Source organism: Cygnus olor, chromosome 3 (assembly GCF_009769625.2).
Source record: "Cygnus olor isolate bCygOlo1 chromosome 3, bCygOlo1.pri.v2, whole genome shotgun sequence".
NCBI classification, from domain to species: Eukaryota; Metazoa; Chordata; class Aves; order Anseriformes; family Anatidae; genus Cygnus; species Cygnus olor.
The window spans coordinates 110,067,264-110,090,945 of NC_049171.1; the positions used below are offsets into that span (position 1 = coordinate 110,067,264).

The following is a 23,682-nucleotide window of genomic DNA, read 5'->3' on the forward strand; positions in this document are numbered from 1 at the left end:
CCTCTGGATGTCTCTTAGACAAGGGAGTGATACCCATGGAAGTCCCAACAACATGAGGCCCAGCCTAATTCAGAGGATCCTCTGTGATTAAAACTGAAAGAGAGGAGAACCAAACGACCGTGCTGAAGCATGGCATCTGCAACGATTTTCCAGGCACTCAGAGAAAGAGTAGCTGACTTTGGTTTTAGGCTTTGTATGCTGCTGAAGTATGACTCAGTATTAGGGAAAGTTTGGCTCTTAGGCAGAAAAACAGTGTTAGTGCAAAAGCTATGGGGATGATTTCCTGTGCACATTGTGGCAAAGACCTCTTTTTTTTAATGCTAGAAGGAAGTCAACAATCAGAGTCTGTTGCTCTGCACCGTCATGGGTCATCAAGTTTTATTCAAAACATCTGATTTTTCTCCAGTTTCAAACTCCACTTGCCTCTCTCTCCACCTCTCACCCCACCTGACAGAATAAGACTCCCTGCTCTGCCTGAGAGCCTAATGCTGTATCAATCCAGCTATTGATAGGATTAGTCAGGATCTGGCTTTATGTAGAAAGTCCAGCTGTGTCCCTTGGGTGCGTGAATCTCCGCTCAGTTCATGTGCAGCCTGGTCAGTGGCCCAAAAGTGAGACAAGCATGTTTAGCGAACATGAGCTATGGAAAGCCAACTGTTGAATTTGAAGGTCTGACAAGATGTAAGGCAGACTCAATTGGCAGACTCAATTTTCTCAAAATTTACAATTCCTGCTCCAAAGAACAGAGGTATCAGTGACCTCAGGATGTAGGAAAAACATTACAAATTTTGAAGAGAAAATGCTCAGCAATTTTTTGTAGCTCCCCCATTAGACTGGCAAAATCTTTTTGCTTTCTTCTTCCAAAAAACAAGAGCCCAAGACAGACTCATAACATTCACTGCAGTTACAGCAATTAAAGTCAGAAGCAACTGAAAGTAAGTTCTTACAACAAAGAATTAGGCAACCTTTCTGACCTCACCTACAGCAAATCATTCAGTCCACTGAACAATTTCATATATAGTTATGCATTTAGGCATGTCATTTGTTGCTTACGTGTGCCTAAGTGATTCTCAAATTTATGTGGGTTTGGAAATAAATGTTATGCTGTAAACAAATCCCAGGCAAAGTCTGCAGTTGGCAGCAGGTGAAATCCTTCCTAATAGAGCATTTATTTCACAGGGACTGCAATAGTCTCTATTAAAAGCTGTATTTTAGTAGTCCACTAAAGTGTGTTCATTCTCTATCTTTAAAAATGTTAAATGCAGTTTTGGTATCTTTTCACTAGGAGAATGCTGACAAAAAAGCAAAATTTTTGTTTGGGTTATTTTCCCTCGACAGTTAATTTAACATTACTGGTATTAATATCTACACAGTATTAAAATAAGTTACATGAGCTAGAAAAGTATCTGAAATCTGATTTAACTTGGGAAAAAGTAAACTTTTTTCCCACAAAGAAAAAAATGCTTCGTAATAAAATTTTTCCCTCAAATCTCCCCTCACCTCCAAAATCAAGCCTGATAATTCATTACATTTTCTTCTGCAGCTTGAGGAACGTTAACCATGTTTGTGTTCATAGTGACAAACACGGATGACAACCAAGGAAGCAATTACAATAAATGTCTGATCTGCCTCCACTAGAAATATAGACTTCAGCTTCAAAACCCCGTGCCACTCAAATTGAGTAAACCCTACCTGACACAAAAATTACCAATGCTTGTCATGCCTAAACACATTTTTCGACTGAATTAAACAAGCATGTCTTGCCTTATCAACTCTTCTAAAAGAAAAAGAATATTTAGCAGCTTAAAAAAGTCCTTGTTGTGTGTCTCTGTCACTTTTTCTTAAAGAGAGAGTTCTGGGCACTTGTAAACTGTGATTTTTTTTTTTTTTAACAGCATATAGATTCTTGGTGGATTTCACTGGCAGTTGTGTTTGCAGCTTTGAAGTCTCCTCCAGGTCTGTCATTTGGTAAGGCTGTTGATGGGTGCCTGGGGTGCTTTGTCCTCCGGGAGGCTATTTTCCTTTAATTCATCTCTGATTAGAAGCAATTTATGCATTTTCATCTGTTTTATGTAAAGATCAAAGGAATCACGGATCCCAACATTGACCCTATTATAGGCAAAAGAGGCAGGCTGCACATTTTTGCTTGGTTTCGGCTTAAGCCTCACAGCACCCGTTTATACAGCTCAGTTCTTGATACATCTCTCATAAACCAGAGTTTTATATGGAGACCAAGTGGTACCAATTCTCTCGCCTTTAAATACATGTATGCTTTCATATTTATACAAAACAAAGTTGTGTGGTGAAGTTCCCATTTTCAAATCATCAAAGATAATTATTTGCCCAGTAAGAACAGAGAAAGAAAAGATTAAATTCAGTATTGCTACGGCAATACTGTTCTTAGTGGTCCTATTAATAAATTCACGACAATGCATCTAATCACAAACTGATTTAGTTGGCCCTCCAACAGACCGTTCTTTCAAGGCTGTCTCAATTATTTTTTTTTCTGTCTTCAAGTTACAATTAAGCAAAAGAATGTCTTTTATGCAATTTAAATAGAATTTTTCACAACACAAAGATGACTTTAAAATGTGTTCCAATACAATCAATATTCCATAGCCACTTATATTAATGACATTAATATTAATATTGTTGCCATGAACACAAGAGCAAGAATACCAATATCACCGAAGCTTACTTTAAGTGAAAGGAAATTCATAAGGAAGTTTTATTTTATTACTATTTTTTAAGCTAACTTGCTACATATGCCAGCAAACACGTGGATACAGGGAACTTCCAGGATGTTGTCCCATGCCAGAAAACATACATTGTAAATGTAAATGTCTATTCTTACTTCCAGTCAGTTCAACATGATCTCTTCTCCATAGGGCTCAACTCCTCCTTTTGCTTACTGAGCATGTGTGGAACAGGGAGAAAACACGATGAAGATCAGCAGACAGAGGGGAAGGAAGCCCCTCCAAACCAACTTTGGTGGAAAAGAGATAGCACTACCTTTGCGAAGGCTTCTCATGTCATAACATTCGGAGAACAAAGATTGCCATGAATGGTTTGTCATGCTGAGGACAAAGAGTTAGGAGTGCACTTAGTAAGCAATGTCCCAAAGAGGATGCTGCAATTGATGGACTTGCAATACAGAGTGACTCTCACCTCAAGGACAGTGGGGTCTACACCACCACACCCCACCCTACACCACCCCACAATTGTATAAACTTCGCTAAAACTGATCATGGATGTTCGTTCACAATAATTACAGAGGAGCTGCATGAAGTACAAGAATATGATACTGAAAACAAACAAACAAACAAACAAACAAAAACATAAAAGCCATCAGGAATAACCTAGCTTATTTGTTCTCAAGATAATCCTAAGAAGATTTAAGAACATTTAGAATTTACATGTTGGAAAATAGAAAAAATGTCCATTACCTTGTAAAGGAATGTGCAACTTTCTCCTCCAAGTCCTTGTTATTGCTCAACCTGAGTTACCACATGCCATTAAAAAAATAAAAATGTATCGGTACTTCTACCATTCTTTTTGAAACTTGTGACACTTCCTACGGCTTTTCAATTCTTAACATGCAATGCATGCATCAAATCTTCAATGCATTGAGAATTCTCATGCATGTGTGCTTCCACTGTACAAGGCTTACTGAGGAGACCCATAATGCAAACCATTTTTATTTGTTAATATTTGAGTGGGTTTTGTTCATTTCCTTGCTTGCTCTGTTTAACACATGCAAAATAGAAATGATACCAAGACCACCACATCCATTTCTTACAGGTCACCAAGTAATAGCAAGTTTGGATGCTTCCATCACTGACAAAAGTGATGCAGAGCCCAAGACAGAACAGGCTCTGTATTCTGCTTCCAGGCTCAGAAATCACCCACCCACTGGTAACCATAAAACACAGTCTGGATGTCACTGTATACTAAAAGAGAAATTTATTTGTCACAACACAAAATAGTTCCTGTGCTGGCAATGTGGCCGGAAAAGATGTCGCCCATTCTAAGTTTAACTTGGGCAGTGCAACTGGTAAAATATCAACAATAACCACTATCACTTGAAACGTGAACTAGTATGAAAGCACTCTTTCTGCCTTTGATGAAGCAGGCATTTGGTATCAGAAGGGAAGAAGTAATTAAGCAGTTCTGAAACATGTCTCTTCAACAACAGCACGCTCCCCCCTGCTCTTTTGGAGGGTCTGTACTGATTCTGGGAATGTCAACTTGTCACCTCGAGAGCGGCTCTGCAGGTGGTAAGCAGAGTGCCACAAACCACTTACACACGGTGCTCTTCAGTCTCTGGTAAGACATCGCTTACGTTAAAGGCAACTGCTAGCAGACTGACAGAGATGGCGCAGAACTAATTTTGTTCAGTTTTAAATGAGCCTTTAGACATGAAACAAACAGAAGAGTCACATCTTACCTTATAGTAAAACAAGCTGTGGAAATTTTCCTCTGCTCGAGACCATGCTTCCCCATCTCCCTGTTGCATTTCTCGAAAGCCGCAGTTCCAAACAGACTGAATTTTCAGTTTACATCATTAACACACACTAAACTCAAGTATTTTGATAGTTTATAGTATATCAACCCCCTAAAAAACATATAAAAGAGGTATTTATTTATATCTGAAAAACTGTCTGAATTCAAGACAAATTCTACAAAACAAGGAGTCACGTGGAAAGAGCCACCACTGGCAGAGAAAATGCAACCAGAGGAGCTCTTTCAATTTCAACAAAGAAACTTATGAGACCCTTAGGGGTGAACACTCCAGGACAAATGGAAAAAACTACACACAGAAAAAAATGCCGCCTTTGAAAGAGATAAAAATTACCTTGAATGTACATAGGCAAACTTCCAAACTCATTCCCAAGGAGCAGTAATCCTCTTCCTTTTTTAGGCTTGCCCTATCTTTTGTCTAGGGATCCCTTAAATTGCATCTAGTGACTTATTATCAAGTTTATAGGGTAAAGGAATTGGGAAAAAACTGCCCAAGACCAAAAGAAAGGTAATGTTTGGGGAGGGGGAAGGCAGTGGGGCGGGTGAGGAACAGAAGAAGAGACCTTACGCTTCCTCTCATAAAATCATTCCAAAGTCACCCACATAGCCATGGTGTCTGATTTTTGGTAGAGGTTCTGCATCTCCTTAGCAGAGACCAAGAAAAAGTTATCTTGGAATCTATTAAAATCTGAAAGGGCATCAGTGAAATCGTAGATATAACAAACCAATGGGGGGAAAAAAGGACATATGAATTACAAGCCTTTTGTTGTTGTTGTTGTTGTTTCTTTAATCACTTTGTGCTCCTTTGAACCCTGAAAACATTTCCTTGGACTTTTTTTCTCCGAGCCCTCAGACCAAGACTTTACAAAAGAGGAAAACAGGTGGCTTGACTGGAGTTGGTTTATTGTTTAGGAGAAACAAAACTTGCCTGTTAAAAGAAGTTGGCCTAGTTTTCTTTTTGTGGAATTTCGGAGTTCACTCCAAAAAACCTGTGGAAACACTTGGCATTCATATGTTATAATTAAGTAGAAGATAAATTACCTAGCTAGTCTTAGAGAAAGACTTAGGCAGTTTGTTTCCACATTGCCATGAGGTATGATCTAACACTCCTGTTTATTTTAAATTTAAAGGTCTGTTTCAAAAATAAACAGAATTGCTTTGCTCCACTATTGTCATGATGAGGACCTCTAAAATAAGAAGCATATTAATTTTAGACAAAGCCCTATTTGGCTAAATATCAGTATCTCCAAAATATTATTCCTCAATACAGAGTGCCTTGAGCACTGCAAATTCAGGATATACTTGGATATATATTTGGATATATCCGAATTCAGAGTGCTCTGCAAGGAAGGCAGTTCAGGCACTAGATACAAATTCCTGCGAGCCCACCAAAACCCCACAGTACCAGGCATCAGAAAAACAGCCGCATAAAGAAATGTTGCAACATCCCCTCAAAAAAAAACAGACACGAAGACCTTAACAGGAGGCCAAGTCTCTCTCTGCCCTGCTAGTTTTGGCAAGGGGTCAGGGTGATTAGGAGAGAAACATCCCTCCCAACCGTCTGCTGTACTGAAATGGAGAAACTAACCCAATGACATGTGCAACGATTATTTGCACAGCTGTTTTCAGATGTTCTCATCATCTCAAACTTTGTACGGCACGTAATTGTCACTTACATAACGTAGAGAAAGTCAGGATTCCTCTTCTGACAGTCCACTGCAGACAAAAATCAATGCATTTATCCTAAGGTATCTCTACAAACCAACCTCTCTGAAGAAGCCACCAAGTATGTTTTCTGAGAAGTCAGTCGTATTTAAGATGCTAAGCAGCTGCTACTTAATACAGATACATTTATCAACACTTAAAGAGTAATTCTTTTTTTTTTTTTTCATCCAGCATTCCATACTGCAAAATATCAAGCCAACTACCAGAAAAGACTGCTTTGGAGAAAGTTCATGGTAGTGGTTGGACTGATTCCCTTCACAAAGAGCATGTAAAAGCAGCCTGGAAAAGCCCGAAGATGGCACTCCGCTGCAGACCGAGAGGCCCTGGGCATTGCATCATCCAGCAGTCTGCAGAAGCAACAGAGATATGATGTGTGAATAATGTAACCGCCTCACAGGCAAAAACAAATAAGATGCTCACATGTTTTTGTAAAGGAATGATCTGCTCTTTATTGCACAGACATGTTGTGCGTGTTATGCATTACATGTATCCCAACACAAATGTAAATGTGATGACAGATTTATGCTTTGGAGATACGATAACCTGTGTGATCCTCAGTCTGTCCTGAACTACTCCAATAACCAGAAGAAAAACATCGATGAAGTGGTCAAAAATTTTTAGCAAGCCCAAAGAAACAAAAGTTTCTTGCATTTGTTGTGTGTTTTCTGTCAGTCCAGAACAGACAAACAGCAGATACCTTCTGAGCAGGCCAACGCTGCCTGGATAACGCTGAAGGAGGACTGTCACTGACAATGAAAAATGGGTATTTTCTTCTTGTGCAAGCACTTGGCCCATTTCCATTACCTTCTGGCTTGTACACTTTAAGCCCACAAGAACACAGCAAGTACTATGTTAAGAGGCAAACTTGAGGGTTTGCGTATGTAAAATGTTTAGTTAAGGTAATATTTCCAGCTCAAAATACTGGCGTGTCCACAATGTTAGTTCTGGTTAAGATACCAAAACAGATAAGAGGTAAGAACTAAACTGTTCCTATTTATTGTAACTGGAAAACAAAACAGTGTGCTACCCACAGGATAGGACAGAGAGTCATTCAGCCAATTCTGTTGAAAAAGCATAATTTACAAATTCAGATAACAAATTAATCTAGAATTCAGTTATGGCTACAGGAAAGTTTTGAGTCTACTTTGCAAGACAGCAATTTGGAAGTAATTTTTTTTTAAACAAGCAGGCTAATAACACAAAACAACAAAACCTGAAATTTTTAACTTAATAACCTCCGTATTTTCAAATTCTCTCTCTCTTTTTTTTTAATCTGTTTTTGGCAAGTAAAGATGACTATAGTTTCTAATTTCACAAGGATTTACTTTCACTTCCACACAAAGTCAGAAGCCTGGTAAATCACTGGAAAAAAAACAAAAAACAAACAAAAAAAAAACCTTGAACAATTAAAATACAAAGCTGGTTTTAGAAAGAGGCGTGCAGTTTTACATAGCAGATTTTTAGAAATAAGTCAGATAAAAAAAAAAAAAGCTTTTGTTCTCAAACATGTGTGTCCTGGACTAATTTCTAAAGTCTTCTATAAATCTTCAATGTTATTCAGATATATAATATATACATGAAATGTGGCATAAGTCGACAAGTTAATTTATTACAGTATTTAATCAACAATCTATACTGATCTTCAGAAAAGATAAAACTAGAAAACAGATTCTCATCCTGTGGAGAAGATAAAAGTAAACGGGAAACTCTGAGAGTGTTCCAGAAATGCAAATGCATACATCATTTGTGCTAAAGGCAACACCAACACTTTCCCTTAAACGAAGCAATATATCAACATGTAAGAACAGGGAAGCATTTTTCTGTCAGCAGAAAACACGGAAAACATTGCCTGTGATGAGTAAGCGATCAAACTAAAAAAAAAAAAAAAAAAAAAAAAGGCAGCATGTATTACACTGTACTTAAAATTTTATTTTCCATGTGCTTGTATGCCTCAATACATACAGGTTGTAATTTAAAAGATATATAATGAGCAACACTGTAACTTGCCCGATTTTCTATAGATTGGTGATCTACAGTGTCATTACTATGTCCTCTTTATCTCCCAAACCTCCACATTATGCTCCTTGCATTTCCCTCAAGTTTCCCAAATTCTTTCCACATTGCTTCCAGCTCATTCACTTCTTCCTGGCCGTGCACTTCAATTCCTTTTCCCATCCCCTCCCCTGCCACTTGACGCAACCAAGCACGAAGCAGCAGGCTGCGGCTGGCCCAGACCTACAGACCTTCTCAGCAAGCAGTAAGTATGTACTTAAATATTGATCTCGGAGGCTGAACAGAAGAAATCTTTGAGCCCAGGTTGCAGGCCTTTACTGAGGAGTCAACTCTAATCTGGATGTCCTTGGATTTTCACAAAACATGCATTTGGAGCTTTTCAGACCTCTACTTTATCTGTCACTGGAATGGGCCAACAAGCTCCAAAAATATATGTGAGGGAACAGAAAAGCAGTCTGTCTCTCTTTAGGTAACCAAAGAAAAATGCTGTCCCTTTACTCAGCAGTTTTTGCTTACAGTAGTCAAGGCATTAAAAAAGGGGAAACAACACTGTTCCGAATATACCTGCATCTGTTGTCTCCCTGGAAATTACAGCTGTTACTTGAGCTAAGCACTAACTCTACTTCTAAGTCATAATTTGAAGACAGGAAAACTCTCACACTTCTTGTTAAATAGCGTTGTGACACCCAAACCCATTCTAATACTTCGGCATTGCAGATTAACTGATTTAAACCCGAATCTCAATAGAGACAAAGTTTCTGTGACCAACAGGACTAGTATTTACTCATTCCAGAAAAGTAATTTTTACAGCTTGAAATCTATTTTCATACATTCCAAATCTGCTTACCGTTAACATTAACTATGAAAATTGCAGTTTTAAAATATGTTTATAAAACTATACAACAAACTCATTAAAACCATCCTTCCTTAAAGGCTCAATGATCGCTGTAAGTTAAGTCACTCACTGCCCCCCTCCCAAAGTACATTACCACATTTCACCTGCCACTGCTCAATGTAAGTATATAAATCCGGACTTGCAGCTGACTTCTGAAATCTAGAGCACTGATAAATTGGCATTAGGACCCTGAATTCAAGCACTCTGTGGTTATAACAAGACTCCACTGCAGAGCAAACATGCAACTGGGCAGTAAATGCCATTCTCCGATTCAGTTTTGAACAATTTAACGTTTTAATAATCAAAAGGAATGTTAGCCAAGCTCTGAGGAAAGATGCATGGATGAGTGATAAGACAAAGTAATGTATCTTCAGAAAAAAAGCATGAAGAATAACTCATTCTTCTCTGAAAGAAAAGGTAAAAATTGCAAGGCACCTTTACCTGGTGACAGCCAAATGGATTTCAGGAATGTTTTCTGCACTTTTTCTAAAATGTGGGAAAAAATGAAAACAAACCCTAATTATTAATACAATGCAGCTGTAATAGGGGTCATGAAAAAATACATTTTGGGGTGCATGGAAATGCCTTTCCCCAGAGGGATAAAGTTCCTTATACCCAGTTTCCGGCATATCCAACCACAATCCTGACTTTGCTGGGCAGATCCACTTTTTCATCACTTGCACTTCATACAAAAGCGTGCCCTGGAGCTACAGCTCTGAAAGGCAAACAATAACTCATTTCATACCTCTTCCTCGGGTGTGGACAGTGAATTCTCATGTACTTCTCAAAATCAGAAAGAAGCGGGACTCGTGAAAATGTGTGTCAAGTAAAACCTGGGCAAGGCCCAAGAACACTTGAAGGTGTCAACAGGACTTGGAGGGGTAAAGCCCATTAATAGTTCTGGAGAAATGGACAATAGTTGTCACGTTGAGGAAACTATCTCAGTTCTTGCTGAGCTCATTTCTACTTTTACATTCCCAGGCAGCAACTACAGTTAAAACCAAACCAAACCAAAAAACAAACAAAACAAAACAAACAAAAAACCAAGCCACCAAACAAACAAAAAAAAAACACACTTTTTTTTTTTTCTCTGTACTGATTCATCAAGATAGCTGTATCTTTTTGCAGTATGATGAGTGTCTAATTACAATGTTTCAAATCTCTTGTCACCTTCAGGCTAGACTACAGATAGCAATGGTTTTTAGCCAGAGCTGATAGTGAAAATGAACTTGACACAGCACACAATGGTTTGTTAAGCATGATATAATATTAAAAACATCACTCCCCTCTTTAATCTAGCCAGGAGGAGGAAGAAATCACAAGATTTCAAGTTCAGAGTTGCTAAATCCCTTCTCCAGCAGGGGAACATACTTGTCTGATTACATTTTCAGGTTGAATGCATTTCTCAGTCTATCACCTTTCCCTACATTCAGTCCTATTTTGAGCCCTGTTGGCTTCTGTTACTTCTCCTGTCTCCTAATTTTGCAGTAATTTCTCAGAAGTTCCTTCAGTTTACTATATTTTTCTTCTTGGAAAATGGTTACATGCTGGCTGGGCCCTCTAGTGCATCTTGATGTTAATGCAATAGACACCTGTGATATACATCCCTGGTGCTTTTGTGCGATGTGTTTTCCTCTAGCAATAAAGTTGTGAAAGAGCATCCACTTTGTCCATATGCCTTTTACAAGTGGATTCTGTACCTGCTGGTATAACCTTAAAAGAAACACAGGCTGAGAATGTCCATGCCACAGTTGCTTACTGTCAAGACCCAAACTCAAGTACACAGCCCTATGAATGGCACATTCTGCTAACCCACCACAAACTTGAGAGATGAGTTCAGAGAAGCAGCTTCCTCACCAGGGGCAGAAGCTCAGGAATGAGAACGTCTTCATACTTCAAACACAGGTCCTTTGCAGACAGAGATCTGCACTGTCCCTGGAGATCAAGACTACGACTTGTATACACATATACATACACATCAGGCCTATATAGGCAATAGTAAACAACTTCAGATCCTCAAAATATGTTAAGCTTCTGCTTAAGTCAGAGAATGAACTCCAAGAGGCTGTAAATCTCACTAGTCATAACACTGCATGTCCTATCCAAGCCAATCTCAAGCTTCAGCATTTAAAAAACAATCTTGATACTCCTGCATCACAAATTTTAGATTCCTCAAGTTCCATTTCATGACCATTAACATCATTATTCACCTAATCTTGAGCCATTTACTTGTCTTTCACTTTTAGTTTCTTAAGATAAAAAAGACCTTGCTAACAGGCAAAACTAGAGATGGTTAAAATGCTTTAAATAAAAAGCTGCAATTAAACAGAAATTGTTATGTAATGTAAAATATTTATGTTTTTAAAGCAATGAGTGAAATGTTTTAAAAATAATAAATATTATGTACAAACCCCAAAATGACACTGACAAAGCTTGCAACAGTACAGAGGAAAAGAACAAGTCCGTAACATAACAAGGAAACTGGTCGTGGTACAATTAGCACGAACAATATCAGGATTATCACTATTAATTCTCCATCAAGTGTGTATATAACTTCACTATGTGTGATCTCTAAACCAATAAAAGCATCAAAGATCAGCAAACACAGATATGAATCTCCTCTGTAAGAATGACAGCTATTTACACTGATGAACCTTTTCAGTGAAAAAGGAAGCCTAAAGGAACGGCAATCCGATGGTAGAGGCAAAGTTGCACATTTTGTTAGAACTTTCAAGGTTACTAAAAATCCAATGCGCCTCTTGGTTGCATCACACCCTGTCTAGATTTCAAAAGAAATTGTGGAAAGATTGTTTTAAATTTTAGAAGTAATATAAAATCATAAGTAATGAGTAAAAGTAATGATTTGCAATCAGCAGATGTGAAAAAACATGAAAAAACATGAAAAAACATGAAAAAACAAGGGGTGAGAGGAATCAGACCATTACAGACATCTTCAGTCCACTTGAAATAATAACCTCGCTTAAAATAAGGCACATTTATTAGAAAGATTCTCCTGTGATTAATACATACGACCAGTTTGATGTAAGGATGAAACCTGGCCTGGCTGACTTCTAAATAAAATAGAGTTAAATTCTTATCACTGACATAGACTATAACGGAACAATGACTGTTTATGGTTTCTCTGTGAATTCTAGTAGTAAAACTCTGGATGCAGTCACAGAAATTATAAACATGCTTTGTTATCTAGAAAACAAAACAATTATAGCAATTTTCTGTTATTACAAGCAATTGTCTTTAATTACCCCAATATATTACTTCATTGTCTGAAAAGACAGGATGTCAGTGTGAATAGCATTGGTTTGGCAGCCCCAAATTATCAACAACCCTCAAAATGGTACATGCTCTTTCTCTTCCCTTCCCTGAAGACAGTACCTGAGCTTTCAAAGCAGCTTGACTATACCTTAACATCACGCAAAAAGGAAAATTGAAATGAAAGGAATCAGACAGAATTTTTAAAAGTGCAAGTGGTGTGTTCATGGCTTCCAAGTTTGCTCTCTGCATCATGCATATCCTTTAATTACCAATCATTTCACAGTTTGATCCGCTCTCCCTACCAACCCATTTCTCATTTGACTCCAACTTACAACAAAGGTAAGTGGCAAAATAATGGAAACAATGGTACTGTGCAAACCCCCTGTTACATGACAGTAGTTCTGCAGCTAGCTGTGTAAGGATGCCTTTACAGGATCAGCCAACCACTTGCAAAATTCTTGATCTTGCAGAGTTTCCAAAGGAAAAGAAAAAAAAATAGAAAAGTGAGAAAAATTCAAATAAAAATAAAAACTGTATCAACTCTCAAGTCTTTGTCCTTGTGTTTGTAATTCTGTAAATCCATATATTCCCAAGAATTTTTTTATCACTCACAATATTTGGAGTATGATATTTCATGACGAAAGATCATAATTGCCATTTTTAATCAGTTCAAAGACTTAGAATCATAGAATCATTTTAGCTTATTAAGGACATTGTTAAAAATGCATGAATTCTGGAATTCCCATTAATTTGGAATGATTTTTCTCTCAAATGAGAGCCCTAACTGACCTGCCTATTTAGCTGCAACATTTATTTATTTCTATTTCTATACCTATAAAATAAATGATTAAATTAACTCATACACACAAGTTTAATCTTCCACAGTACTGTCAGTGCAAAACCAAACCATTAAATGGCTTCAGCTGTGGGAAGCAGAGCTAAGTGATTTCTGTATTTGTATATAAGTCTTTATTTTACAAAAATCTTTTATGACTGATATAGCATTAGGCCTTCTCACTCTTACCTGCGGATTTCTTTTCTCAAAATCTTTGTCTGAGTTGAGGTCGCTCAAAGTTATGTCTGCTGCTACACTTCCGTGTGATGATGCTTCCTTTTCACCCACCTTCACACGTTAAGAGAGGCAGCAGTATTTTCACCATTGTCACTATTCCTGTCCTCAAAAGAAGGCCAACATCATAATCTCCATACTAATCCATGAAACAGATGATGATTACTACATACATGAGAAAGAGATGCAGAGCTTTAATTCTTCTGCTTCCTTGTCCCATTCACCAAATATTGTATTTCCTTTCATGGCAATTACATTTCTTTGATCCCAGCAAAGAATTTTTAAGAGTTTTTTTTTTAAATGAAGTTAGTAATAAAAGTAGAATAACTAACTTACATGGCCTCAATTACAAAACGACATTTACTACAGTTCAACCATGACTGGGGGGTTTTAAAATTCACAGAATGTCATCTTCTGAAAATCAAGCAGCAGCACCTTCACAGGTATGCCACTCCTGCAGCTCTATGCAATGTTGGCACTCTCATCACCTTGAATTCAGATTGACTAGTAACCTCAGCACAGCCCATACTTTAAAAGAAAATTCATGCCAAAGTTGTCATTTACTCACTGGCATTACAGGTGGTGTGTTCTCTAGGTTGATTTTTAAGGAATGTTCGACTACTTGCATATTTTGCATAATTTCAAGATCACCACAATTAATTTCAGTTGTGCACCAGAAGTGAATGTACTGCACAGATTTGCCAATCAGATTCAGAAAACAAGCATGACAGCAGTGCAGTTAATTTGCTAAGTCATGCACTGAAAAGGGATACACCTTGATATACTGCAAAGGAGAGAGACCAAAAAAAAAAACCAAAAAAAACTCTACCCAGAAAAAAAAAAGGCAAACAAAAAAAAATTTGTGAAAAAAAGGTGATACCGTCAAACAACATCACTGACGGATGCTAAAGAAGGTAGTCCAGCTAGTTCTTTACGGAATCTCAATACTCAGTTTTCCCTTTGATGAAATGTCAGGTAATCAAGTTATTCTGAAATCAAATAATCCCCTGAGGAATATGTTCCACTTACTACTTAAGTATTTTTCCAGAGAAGCTGCCACTGACGCCACTGTTTCATTATCAGTCTGAATTTTGTATTTTACCACATGAATGTCATTGTGTTATGAATTTTCCAGTACTAATCTTACACTGAATTCCACATGAAGAGACCTTTGCAGCCACCTGAAACTGTAATGAAGTTAACAGGACTCCCAACAGGTATGGAGCTTTGCCAGCACAGCGCTAACAAACAATCTGAGCTTTCACATAAATTCTGTCTCAAGCTGTACCTCTTTCACTGCCATTACATCACAAAGAATTTTGTTTCAATTTGAATGTATTAATGCTATTTACAAAGGAATGCAACTCCTTGAAGTACCTAAATGTTACCAATACTTAAAAAAAGGTGCCAGCTTCTTCACATGTCATGATATTACAGACTGTCCACCATTCTGCTTCGTGGGACAAGCTGGCCAAGCCATCAGAGCTAAGATGGCAGAACGATGAATTGGTAAGCACCCACTGAAATAGCAGCTCAGGTAGGAAAGTGCTGAAATAGCTTCGTGCACACATTAAGCTTCACGTTTGCTTCTGTTTTTCTTTATGCTATTATTTAAGAGCAGTCACTTCATATAACCATTGGCAAAGAAATACAATCACAAAGAAAAAAAAGGCAATAAAATTGGAAATAAAACCATGTAATATGACCTATTTTGAAGTCCACGTAGACTTACTCTCTCAAAATAATTTCTACTGCATTTTACAAGCCTTCCATTTGTCAGGGAAGGCACGCTCAACATTTAAAGAACCATCTAGCTTTCCTCCAAAAAAGCTGAATATTCTCTAAAAGTGCATTTTTTAAGAGTTTGGTCATTTCCATGAAAAGCTAGAGAGTACTCAGGTTTTATTGCCCCGAGGTGGATGTTCTTGTCTTCTAGGAGGTGAATTCAAGCAGATAAGTCTCTCTCAGACTTCGTACAATGGAACTGCATCTGCAAGACAGAGTCTCACTCTAGTGGCACAGAAGTTTGGGTACAACTGCATGAGACCAACTGTGATGGAAAAACAGTCCATCATCCTCCAGCGGGCCTCAGCTGCCATGAAAATGTACGTGGTTGTTCAGAGCCCAAGAACAAGAGCTCAGCAGGCACACGGTGTCCACCAGTATTGCCACGGAGCCCCAGCAGTGAGAGCAGATCTCGCAGCAGGGCTGCAGTATTCCAGTAGCTTTTGTTACAAAAAAGCATGATTAATTTGGCAAGAGTGCAGTCTAGTATTACAATTAGCCTAATGGTAACATGAACGAAGTTCCACTAATTCATGTCCCGCATAGCTTCATTGTACAAATATGTTATGTATACATGATATACGTGTACACCTGTACCCACAGTCACAGCATCCACATGATGAAAGGCAAGTTTATTAAACTGCATTTATCGTGCATCTTAAACCACCTGGAGGACACTCTTCTTTCAAATTCTCTCGGCAGTCTCTAAGCCTTTAAAACAAGTTCCCCTCTCCTCCCATCTGGTTTATTAGGCAAGGCGTAATGCTACAACTTCACAGGCAACTGGTCGACTATTGTTTAAAAAAACCTGCTTATCATGAAACTCTGAGCAGATATGAAATATCACAATATTGACATTTGCATGGACACTGCTCATGTGTACGTCAGTCAAAAGTACTAACAGGAAAAAAGTCACCTACAGGTAAGAAAACAAACCAAACCAAAACAAACCACTATTTCTCCAAAGAGCATAGATCTTAAATTTCCAGCAGAAATGAAACACTTTCTTACTCTGCCAAATACTGAGATACTTAAAACATAGGATAAGAAATATATTTATGTTAGAAATTCTCTAAAGGTTTTGGAATTACTCTTCTGCTCTCTCCCAGGGAATTTGCAAGCTGGGAACTCATTGCCAAAATAGCTTTGCAATCAAACATGGCATATGTGAACTATAAAAACCTAAAGGTTTAATCAGCACCTTTTTAGTTAAGTTCACAAACAGGTTTGACAAATTAACCCGCCCAGAACTGTGTAGATGCATCATTAAACTACATTTTGTATTTGAATATTACCCGTCCCTTAGGAGCGTATTCATCCTCTGGGAATTTTATATATTTACACGGATACTATAAAATACTAAACTTTTGTCTTAAGAGAAAAATCGCATACAATGAGGGAAAACTTCTGCGGTAACTTTGGGATCTCACAACTTCTAAATTAACAAGGAAAGCATTGAGATAAGTCTCTGGGAGTACATTTGAAGTTTTAATGAAGAGTTAGATTACAAAAAGCCATAGCGGGAGGCTTATATAAGGAAGCTTTAAAGTTGGTTGCAATGTATTAAAAAACAACATTCAAATAAAGTATTTTTCACTGCAGTATGCCAAGCTTTTGGAGATAGAATTAAAATTGGGCTTTCATTTTATACCAAGCAAAGCATAATATTAGACTATAATACTGCATATACTAGTGAGATCCAAATGCCCATGGTGTTGCAAAAGAACATTTTCCCTCAGGCATTTGAAATTTAATGCTTCTTTAATATTCTCTGTTGGATATTGTTAGAATGGAATTTCAAATATTTCCTGCAATTTGAGTTAAAGATTACTGAATAATGCTGAGCAGCAAAAAATTTTTGAAGCGTACATCTAAAGCTGGCATAGTAGCTTAATGTCCTGTTGTTTCTTGCTTTAGCAAAATTAATTTCTACAGTCTTCAACCCTGAATTCAAGCACCACCTGGAGATTCAAACCCATAATTTAACTGTAGCATATTTCTAGCTGCCTTGCCTAATACACTGAGGCTAGACCCTGGATGTCAGACAGCTATAAAAGGAAAAGGCCATTGCATAGCAATACTTTATATTCTTTTAAGTCAGGCAGAATGCAACTGAAACAGTAGCTGGCCCATTATTGTAAATAAATGGGATTACCTGCCATGAAATAAATGTACATGGTTTTGCCTATATTAAAAGTATATAGAAGTACATCCTGAAAGAGTAACATCTTCCCAATAGGACTCAAAATATTCAAAAGGCTTTTATCCAGTTAAGTTACAACTTTTTCACCATACATGTGTTAGTGAATTACCAGGGCTGCTCAGGAGCTAAGGGTAGGCTGCAAATTAAGGCTAAGAAAAAGATGTAGCTGTATCACTCTAGAAACAAACTAGAAAAAAATTAACCAGAATCATGATTCCCTTTGCTTGATTGCTTCATGGAGAAGCTTTCTTCACCCAAAGATGAGGTTACTTTCTTTTCCATCATTTGTGTCCACACTATGATGTGCAGGATGCTCTTGATTTTGTTCCAGGGCCATGGATCCCTTATCATTCATCCTGGGCACACACTGATTCACTCCTTGGCTCTCCTATAGCAAGGTTTTTAATTCCCCTCAAAATGGTTCACAACACTGCTTCAGAAAGCATGACTACCACAAGTTCATATGAAATAATTCCTCAACACCATCCCTGCAAGATAACGCAATTCTAATTGCCTTTGTGATATGCTCAAGAGTTTGTAACATTGATCCTCAGCCTCACGCTATAAGAAATCCACTCTAATGGGGTCCAGCACAGCCCCTTTTGACACTCTGAACTGAAAAAAAAAAAAACCACCAACAACAACAATGTATATTGCATGTTTCAGAGCCATGGGAAACCTGAAGTTATGCAGCATGGGTATAGCCACTAGGTGCCACATAGCTGGATCCAAGCGCTTTTCACTTTTATCACGAGATGGAGGCAGTTCAGCCTTACAGTGTGCAACTGATCGTAGGCAAGCATGTGCAGAAACTGAGTACTTGGGTTTACGTGAGCAGAATGAATAAATACAATTTCTTCTTTCTTTCTTCACACATCATTTAAAACTCTGAATAAGGACACTACTAAGAGCAACACTAAAGCCATCCATAGGCTCTGCTGCTGTTTACAAATCAATTTGGTAAGGTTCCAAAAGTAGGCCAGATAGTAAAATGGATGTATGAAGCTGCAGAAAAAAACATCCATACAGGAAACAAAGAGTTTAACTTGCTCTTACGCTTCTTACTGATCAACTCTTGTTTTAAAAGTTATGTTTTACACAGAAAAAGTGTCATTAAGATAAAAATATTGACTATGGTTATTTCCTTTAACATTTGTTGGTATTTCCCTTATGTAAAGGGTTGATTTAAAAAAAAAATAACTTTTAAGAGTCAATAGCATAAGCCATCATTCTCCCTTCCCCGATACTTCTTTTGATATTTTACTTAAAATATTTCTTAAAAGAGGGAAATTCAATCTGCATAATGATAGCTATTAATAACTTAATTCTGTGCAAATACAGAAACAAATACAAAGGGATATTGTATAACAAGCTGAAATATTTTAAATAAACACTGTGTTCATAATTCACGGAAATAATGAGAACAGTTCAACATAGAAAAGCATCCATCAGTCATTTGGATGGGATGGATAAACAAAGCCAATGGACTCACCCACCTGCACTGAGTCTAAAAAATGGGAAGTAACCATTATGGCTGGTAACTTTTTGTATCAAAAGTTATTCTTTGATTATCAGGTTATCATGAACAAATGCCAAAGAAAATCACTATGAGAAAAATTAAGCACTGATTTTCAGTAGAACCTGTTTTACCACTTGATTAAATATTTATGTTGTTTGAAAAAAAACTACATGGACACCAGCTTAATGTTGAGGTTTAATGTGGGATTTTTTTGTTTGTTTGTTTGTTTTTAAAGCTGTTGTAATAAATTAATTTAAGAGTATCATGCTTGATTTTGCACAACTTCAGTTGTCACTCAGATAATTTATTCCATGGAAAACCAACCTACTCTTCTGATTGGATTTAAAACACATCAACAGTTTTACTATGTTTTATAAAACTAGAGGAAAGAGAATGAAAAAACTTTCGTATAATAGCAATAGTTTTCCAATATTTATATAAAAACAACCGCAACAGATTTACAATTACTCATATGCTTTCAGGTAGCATGTTAACCTGTTAGTTTTACTGAATAGCAATGTATAATAGCAAAGGAAAAGATGGTGTAATAATCTTCATTCAAATGTCTCAAAAACGTTGATGCTATGGATATGCCTTGGAAGCCCACTACATAAACACAACAATTTCATAACACAAAAAACAAAATGACACAAGGAAATGTACCACTTATTGTGATAAATGCCTAAGTAGCTTTTTTTTTTTTAAACGTGAATCCCTAATCTGACATTCTTCTCGTTAGATTTTAATTGGGAAATCACATTTCCAAATGAAGTTGCTTTATTATGCTCATAAATCTGTACAGCAAAAAAAAATAGATGCTCTTTACTGCAAGCATTTCAAATAGCTAATAGAATCCATGATGTCCCGACTATGGACTTGCAGTTTTTGTCACTAATGTACAGTTAGCTTCTGTGCTCTGGAAAACTGCTTGACAGAGAGAGCCAGACCACAAATACAGAAAAGCGACTTCTGCCATACTCATGCCATTCTCCTGCTTGCAAAGGATGCTCTTACTCTTCCCTTCCTTCCATTTCCCATCTCCCAATGGTTTGCAAAAACCTCTACCACCACAGCTCACCGACTATGGGACGAAGTACCTAATTCACCCAAGTTACAAAGCACAGTCAACCTCCACATGTCAGCCTTAGTGAGCAGAAAATCCGTGCTGCTGATACATAGTTTCTGCACAATCAAGAAAAATACAGATTTCTGCTACGTGAAAGGAGTGAAACCAGGAAGACTATTTGTCAAATGTGTAGCAGGTGTTTGTACTGGTGGTGTACACAGAAATAAGCAACAAAAAAGAACATTCTGGTCATAATTTGTGTTAAGATTTAACTCATGAATAGCTCATAAATATTACTGATAGATGTTACAAGTGTGTTATACATCATTTGTCTCTTCACACTAGGCACATGAGTACAGAATGTTATATGGCATCCTATCCACCTACTAAAAACATACTGGAAGCTTTATAAATAACTTAATGAATGTTCGATTACCTCTAATTACGTAAAAGCACACCCAAACTATTAAGTAAAAATGAAGCTACAGGATGAAACAAACCGGTTCCATAGATAGAAAGTAAAACTTCTTAAGAAAGTTTTCTGAACCACAGCAAAAATATATAAAATAAAGTCAGGGTTATTAGAAGAATGTCTAGATACTTGACTTTCTTCACACCATTTAATACCTATGCAGTATCACATAACTGAAGGTTAGAAATGAACAGTTAAAAAGGAAGAATCGGACATTCGAGTTGGGAATAAAAAAAAAAATCTTGTATAAAAACATCAGTTCTTTATGCAACTTATCTATTTTCATTTTCTAAGCTAAGATCTTTATTGTTCTTGCTTATATCTACATGTTTATCTTTTTTAAAAACTTACAGATTTCTCATAATTTTAAAAAAACAGGTTTTGATCCTCTTAATCTCCTTTCACTATTTTTTTAACACTTTATTTCTGAAAAATCCTTTACTATTCCCTTGGATCATAATGGAGAGTAGGTTTCCAAAATTGTTCAAATTCTACTATTATTTCTAGGATTGAAAGCAGCAATTATATAGTTTTGGTTTTTTTTTACTTAGTCTTAAACAATTGAGGAATTACTTATATCACATAGGTTTAGCTACCTGAGACACATTTCTGTATAAAAATTGTAAGCAAGTGCATTAGGTAAAAGAATAACTGTATTCTAAATGGAGAAAATAAATAGATAACTTCACAAATTATTGGAAATGAATGTAAAAACTTACCCAAAATAATTCAATAATTTCTATAGATGGTAATGAAGAAAAAGAAAATCTGATCCAAAATATAAAGAACACAGCCGCCTGTTAACAGAGAATAATTTATTTTAAAATATTGAAATATATATATGTGTACTTATATAAATAAAACAGATAGAATTCTGGAAGAGTATCCTTCAAAACTAGTAGTTACGTTGAGAAATAATACTTAATCCTCACAAGATGGAGACTAAAACATCTTGAGTATTAATTGCATTGTTTAATTACACCAATTTCCACATAATTCAATTCTACTGAGTGCAAAAACTGTAAAATACATTTCAAGAATCAGCTTAGAGTCCAATCTGTGCGCATGCTGAAGTTCCATTACTTCTTTTGCACTTAATTTTTTGCATTTACACCGCTCATTGTCTGAAAGCGCTACTTAAGAGATATACATTAATAAAACACGGGGGACACACTGAAGAATTTTTAAAGAATTACATGAACATCTCACCATCTCAAAAAATAGAAGATGAAACAGTGGCAAGAAAACTATGAGACAGTAACAAATTGGAGGAAATCTGAATACTGTAACAAAATTGATCCAGAAAAACTGTATTAAATTTTGAGTGAAAATATCTGAAATATTGAAAAGGTGTTAAGACTAATAAATCAACAAAAAGAAATCAAATACATCACAGCTCTTGAAGATAAAGAGCACACAGATTTGGAAGAATGGGATGCAGAAACTCAAACACTGTATGTTCATAGATTCCTGCAGTGACAACAATCTGAAGATGATGACATGAGCTAAATGCAATAGGAACACAACCAAGAACCAACATTTCCTGGCAAGAACGCCAGAAAGGTTTCTATCCACAAGCAGAGGATTTTAAAAATTAATAAATATCAGGAAAAAAAAGGTGTAAAAAACAGATGGAGAAGAAGGAAGCATCTCGCATTTCTCTCATTTAGTTTAGTGCAGTTACGTTTTGCTTGGAAGACATAAAAGCCTAGCAAATATAAAACAAATTTAAGCCAAGAAAAAAGGAAATTGCAGAATTGTTATATGTTGCTAACTAGGAAAATTACACCACATTCACAAAAGGCAAAACTTTAACATACCTTCAGTTAAGTCAGCACAAAAGACAGAGTTAAATTGGCTTAAGACTGCACTATCTGGGACTAATTATAAAAGGAACAGATTTAAAATAAACTGATATACACATCTCTGACAAATCAGTTTTAACACTACGTATGTTACCTTTATTAACAAATAAGCCAAGGAGCACAAGCTTGGACAGAAGAGGACAGAGAATGAAAACAGATCCTTACGTACAGAAGAAATTTTAATTAGCTTAACTGAAATCCATTAAACCAATATAATCTGCCACATTGACAAGCAAATCAGTTTACAGCATGCTTACATTGATTTAACTGAAAATTGGTAAGGAATCAACTTAAAATGAACTCATTATAGCAAGTGGAAATTACCTTATGTGGGTCCACACCAGCTTTTATGTAAATTTATATCTTAAATAATCTTAAATAGCGATAATTAAGTCTGTACAATGTCTGGGTGCAAAAAAAGATTAGAGCCACTAGTGTAAAGCATCTTAGGAAGCTCTGGAAATATGTTTTGAAACTAGGGGCCCTTCTACATAACAGGCTTCTCTGCGTTTCACAGCAAGCCAGAGCCCAGCTTTGCTTGCAGCTATTTAGCTTTGAAATTCACCCCCAGAACTTGGGTATAAACTTCATTCATGGTAAAAGCGTATGGTTAATAACGGGTACAAGTTAGTACAGTGTTGAGGAGTTTGGTATTTAAAATAAAACTGAGCATAACTATACCTTTCCAACTCTGACACCGCAGTTTTCTGTACGTCAGAAGCTGCCAGAGGTTCAGCTAAAGTCTCGGCCAAGCCACAGGAAGCCTGGAATTGTGGCATAAGGACAATTAGCGATGAGACTTGCTAAAAATGAGCACACTTTGCCCGACTAGCACAAACATTTCCATTTTACACCCGCTGCCCTGGAGGAGCAATTTACTGCTCCCTGGGGGGAAACTGACGGATGTCAGCCTGCGCGCTGCCTGGAGTATTAGAAACCAAATCACCTACGAAGCCTGGAATAGGATTAACACATAATCCTGCCGCAAAGCGTTGGGACGAGCGAGCCTGGGCTGAATTATGGGATTTGTCCTCTGAGGAGCCCTGTGGGGACCCAGGGACGAGAACATCAATTGTGCCACCGCCGGCCCGGCTGCGGGCACGGACGGAAGGCTGGATCCTCTCCCCCTCCCCAAACAAAGCACGACCACGCCGATTGTTTTATGGTTTTATTATTTTAACTCCCCGCAGCCCGGTGACGGGGCCCTGGCTGTGAGGGAAGGGGGGGGGGTTCTGAGGTGACTGAGGGGAGGGGGGTGGGCAGCCCCGGGGTCTCT

The 23,682-nt window shown here is 37.2% G+C and overlaps 1 protein-coding gene across 3 annotated transcripts in view; it reads right to left on the reverse strand.

The window, feature by feature from the left end:
- The window catches only part of LOC121067393 (WD repeat containing planar cell polarity effector), a 150,431-nt gene that overhangs the window by 126,552 nt on the left and 197 nt on the right, over positions 1-23,682 (reverse strand). For 2 of the 3 annotated variants that reach the window (XM_040551830.1, XM_040551828.1), the window contains exons 2-3: positions 23,088-23,170; positions 21,261-21,338 (exon numbers count right to left, since the gene is read on the reverse strand). The gene's annotated coding sequence lies outside the window, so the exon portion shown is untranslated. Of the gene's footprint in view, positions 1-21,260; positions 21,339-23,087; positions 23,171-23,352; positions 23,678-23,682 lie in introns of those variants that run through there. The other variant, XM_040551829.1, reaches the window with a different exon arrangement.